At 37.1% G+C, this 5,452-nt stretch overlaps 1 pseudogene; it reads left to right on the top strand.

Moving 5' to 3' along the window:
- Nucleotides 1–349: 349 nt before the first annotated feature.
- LOC112209308 (U6 spliceosomal RNA) lies at nucleotides 350–446 on the top strand (annotated as a pseudogene).
- The last annotated feature ends 5,006 nt before the right edge of the window (nucleotides 447–5,452 follow it).

Genomic DNA, 5,452 nt, shown 5'->3' with positions numbered 1-5,452 from the left:
AACAGAATAAAACTTCAAGACTTGGGCATGTAGGATTTGAATATACAATTAAGGCAACTCAATTCTGTCAGTGCTAGCTGTTTTAAGCAAAAGCACATGGTTGGAAAAGCAAGACTGAGTCAACAAGAATGGGCACTCCAATGTACCTGAAGGATAAGATGCGTGAAGAAAAGTTGGATGAGAGAGAATTGAAGTGGATAGTACAACCCCAATTGAGACTGAAGGTAATAACACCAATTTGGGGACTGAAAATAATGCATGTCAACTAAAGAAGATCTAAGCCTGGGTATGGACAGATGAAAAGGAAACAAATTATGACCTAATATCTAGTAAAAAGAAAGAACTGTTCTCACTTTGACAGTGCATATATTAAAATTAGAATGATACAGAGATTAGCATAGCCCTTGCACCAGGAGGACATACAAATTCATGGAGTGTCCATTTAAAAAAAAAATGAAGAAGAAGAACAGCTAGGATGTATTGACTGAGTTGAGAGGGAGTGCAAAGAAGTGTGAAAATTCAAGGATGGCCAAGGCTTCAAGTATAGATAACAGAAAATAACAGTTCAGATAACAGAAAATACAGCAGTGCCTTTTCAACATTGCATGGGGAGTTAATTTTGGGAGAGAACTTATGAGTTAGATTTTAATTTTAAACTTAGATTTTTGAGCATCGAATAGGAAATTTCAAGGAGAAAGTGTGAGATGCTAAGATAGACCACTGGAAGATTAGAATTAGACATATCTTCTCATGGAACACACGAGTCAGAGCTTTGTGCTGAATCCAAAAGAGTAAGTCTGAGTTGTAGTGAATATCCATAATATTGAGGGAAACTGGAAAGAAGAGGAAAAGACCAAGGAGAGAATGAAGAAGAAAGTCAGGATGCTGCGGGATTAAGGTGGCTAATGTGCCATTTTAAAGCGGGGGCGGATAACACTGCAAATACTACTAGACAATGAAGAAGAAGGAAGACATGAGTACCAGCAAATATGAGCACCACGGAATACATTGATTACATTTGAGAATGTAATTCAGGCATGAAAATAATGAAAATAAACTAATAATCAGAATCTAAGACTAAAATAACCTAATTTGTAGATTGCATAAACTAGATGTTGACCTTTTTTAAAAAACATTTTTCAACATCTCTTTAAACCTGCTGTACCCAAAATGGTAGCCACCAGCCACATGTGTCTAAGTTTAAATTAAGATTAATTAAATTAAGCTAAATTAAATTAAATAAAAATTCACTTCCTCATTCATGCCAGCTACATTCCATGAGCTCCATAGCCACACATGGCCAGTGGCTATCATATTGGATAATGCAGAGTTAGCAAATTTCTCTGATCTCAGAAAGTTCTGATAGACAGCATTGCTCTGGACCATAGCCTTTTGAAAGTATGCAAATTAACTACTAATTTTCCTGAAATATGTTTGTACTATAATGAAAAAATTGATTTATCCTTTTTACTTGAGTAAGCAAAGTGCATGCGTACACACACACAAACACAGACACACACACACACCATTTTACCATGAAACACATAAATGAAAAACAGAAACCAACCTGCACAGAACCATAAGAATTGATTACAAATCCCTAGAAATGCTACATAACTGGTAAACGTCTCCTTTTTGAGTTGTCTTTCTTGACACACCAACATATCAAGCATTTTCAATAAACACATTTCACAGATGGGTTTCACAGATGGGCAGACTGAGGCCTAATGTGAAGAGCAGCTATGGAAAACAGTTATGAGGAACGTCAGGTGCTCCAATGTATTTCTCCCCCTGAGTATGCTCTTCTCAATGGCCAGAATTCAGTCGGCTTCCTTACTGTCAACTTCCAGAAACAGCATTTCCTCTGATATTTCTGACAGGTGTCTAAAACTTCTCCCAAAGACTATGTCAAATGCTGGCTGAGAAATTACCCATGGACTAGATACCTCCTATTAAATGTGTACTATGCGTGTAGGTAGGTATTTCATCTGTCACAATTATCCGCCACAGTATTATAGCATACAAGTGCCCTCGAATATACAGTTTTTATTGTTTTTCTGCCAAGGAACCAAATGAACATTATTTTAAAAGGAATCTTCTTCAGTTCCCCTCTCTGTTCACAACACGTTTCACTACTGACTTTTATTTGCATGTGCTTAAGAATGTCACATCCATACATGCAACCAAAGTGAATTCCTGCAACTCATAAAAATACACCTGAATAGGAGGCCATGTATTTTGAAGAGATAAGAAAGATGATAAATATGGCAAAAGAACTGAGATTAATTCCACTTCCCCAACTTCCCACAGTGGGAGACTGGATGTTTCTGGCAGGCAACTCCCAAAAAGTTCTGTATGGCATTTTAACAACTTATGAGGATAAAGGTGATCAATTATACTGGGTAAATTTCTAACTATACCTCTTGGTTACTTTTTGAAAATTTCTCCTTTTTGTCCACTGTGTTGATAGCACTGCACCCACCCAGATCTTTCTGACAGGTGTCAAAACCTCTCCCATGGGATATGTCAAATGTTGGCTGAGAAATTACTCATGGACCAGATCCATTCTATTAGATGTGTATTTTGTATGTAGATGGATATGTGTACAGTGAGTAGCCAAAGGGAATGGCTTCACAACTCACTGGAATTTTTACCTAATTGGTCAAAACTCTTCCCACCAACCCCTGTCTGATGGCTCACATGATGGTTCTCCTGAAATTTCTAAGTTAGTACTTCCCAAGCTCTCCCTTCTTTCATTCAAATAACTCATGAAATTCAACAACTTCTAAGAAGTGTTTGCATTAGTCAGTGGGTTTAGCAAATCAATTTTCTTCATTGCTAACACCCAATTCCTGCCATTTCCATCCAGGTCAAACCTTAAGTATCATTTCCACAATGAGGTCTTGCTTGGTCATCTCCTACGCCATTAACTGTCACTAACTCACTATCACATCATCTTGTTTAATTTTAATTATAGCACTTACCATAGAAGAATTTGTCTTTCTACAGGTTTATAATATGTTTATTTAAAGTGTATTTTTCCCAAATATAGTTTGAACTTCATGAGAGTAAGGCTTTGTCCATTTTGCTTACCACACTGTATCTGGCACATTATAGGTAGTCAAACATTTACTGAATGAAATCCAATTAAGCCTCTACACCTACACTCTAGTGCACAGTAAATTCAAAGCATAGAGGTACACATTAAATGACACCAAAAGGAAATAATCAGGCCAATGAAGAGTGTGAGTGATCCTACATGATAACTGACCTGAAATACTTAAAACGTCAACATCATGGAGAAAACAAAGTAGAATAACTATTCTATATTAAAAGAAACCAAAGAAACAGAAAAGCAAAATGATTGGTATGAATCCTTGACTGGATATGCATATGGAGGGAACAACACATTCTTAAGAAAAATGCAGATATTTGAGAAGGATTTGGATATTTTATGGTTTCTAGAATTACTGTTACTTTCTTAGAAATCATAATGGCATTGTGGTAATTTAGGCAAATGTCCTTATTCTTAAGAGATCTATGCGGAATTATTAACATCTGCAGCTTAAGGTTTCAAATGGACTAAAAATAATGTTCGTGTGTGCATGTGTGTGTGTGTGTTTAAAGAGAGAGAGAAAAGGAAAAATTATATGGTGTTTACTGTACTTGCCTTCTGACTTATTCGCATTTTTTTTTATTTTTTGTTTGTTTTTTGAGATGGAGTCTCGCACTATTGCCCAGGCTGGAGTACAGTGGCGCAATCTCAGCTCACTGCAACCTCCAACTCCCAGGTTCAAGCAATTCTCCTGCCTCAGCCTCCCAAGTAGCTGGGATTACAGGCGCCTGCCACCATGTCCAGCTAATTTTTTGTATTTTTTTAGTAGAGATGGGATTTCACTATTTTGGCCAGGCTGGTCTCAAACTCCTAACCTTGTTATCCATCTGCCTCAGCCTCCCAAAGTGCTGGGATTACAAGCATGAGCCACCACGCCCAGCCTATTCACATGTTTTATTATGAACATTTTCAAAGTTGGAAAAAATAGCATTTGAATAAATGACTAGCTAGAAGAAAGACGGTTATTTCCTATTGATTCCAGCCTACCTAATACCCAATGCTCAGGACCCACTCTTCCTCCAATGCTTTATAAAAATGTTTATTTACACTTATTTAATAATCTGAGCCATCTGTTGTTGACTGTTAGTTGTATGTCCTTGATATCATGTGGTTCAATGATATTCCTTCACAGAATAAGAGCCCAGATACCAAGGATCACGTCAATCAGTGCATTTCCAATGCCTACAGTGTCAAGCACAGAAAGTTGACAAGTTATTTTGGAGAACAAGTATATGTAGATCGACTACCCATTTGCATATGAGTATTAAGTAGAAATGTTGAAAATACTCCCAGGAGAGATGGCCATGACAGGAAATGTAATTTACATTTTCAAATGAAATAAATCTGGTTCAGTTACAAAAGGCTTACCTTGAAACTTTTGACAACCGCCTACCTCTAACATCATAGTAACTGAAAAGAGCATCTTGCAGGGCCAAAAATAGTATATTCCAGCCAATGAATTTCTTATTTCCTTTGACTTTTCCACATTGTCCATGAGAATATAAGTTGTAAGAGAGCAAGAGTTTGGGTGTTTGTTCATATTGCTGTATTATCAGTGCCTAAAACTTATTAGATACTCAGTAAATATTTGTTGAATGAAGTAATGAATTGAATTTCTGTAGAACAATGGTTTTCCCACTTTAGCGTACATCAGAATCATCTGGAGTACTTGTAAAACCATTGATTGCTGGACGCCACTCTCAGAGATTCTGATTCAGTACTTCTGGGGTGGAGCCCAAGGATATGCATTTCTAACAAGCTACTAAGTGACACTAAAGTTACTGCCCTGTGGACCACATTTTGAGGAAAACTTTTATAGAAAATAGCTCTTCAAACTTTCTCCTTGCCTCAGATAGACGCTGCTTCAGAGAAGAACACAGTACTGCCCAGTCCTTTTGTATAAGATACTTAATGTACTAGGTTGTTTACCTGACAAATAATCTGATGGCATTATAGAAACATTTAAAGTTGATTTAGACTGCTCAAAATTCAGGCACTTCCCATCAATCAACCCCATTATTTACCAGAGATATTTTTTCCTATAGATATTTTTCTTCCTAGGGGAAGCTGGCATTCCGTATCAGCAGCTCAGCATACTACTCCTTCAGCTCATACTTGTGCGTTTGGAATAAGGCTGGGAAAATATTCACTATCTCTCTGCAGCACAATTGTTCCATGAAGCATGTCTGCCCCCAGAGAAATCAGGTGTCTCATGCACTGCACAAATTTATGTTAAAGAAAGTCTGTTAACAAGAGACGAATATGTAAACCCAATTTATCTCCCTGTGACAACTTCTGAATCTGAAAATTTCCAACTTCTCCCCTTGTGAGTTGCTT

The sequence above is a fragment of the Pan troglodytes genome, chromosome 4, assembly GCF_028858775.2.
Source record: "Pan troglodytes isolate AG18354 chromosome 4, NHGRI_mPanTro3-v2.0_pri, whole genome shotgun sequence".
Classification (NCBI taxonomy): domain Eukaryota; kingdom Metazoa; phylum Chordata; class Mammalia; order Primates; family Hominidae; genus Pan; species Pan troglodytes.
This window is presented reverse-complemented; position numbering and strand designations above follow the sequence as displayed.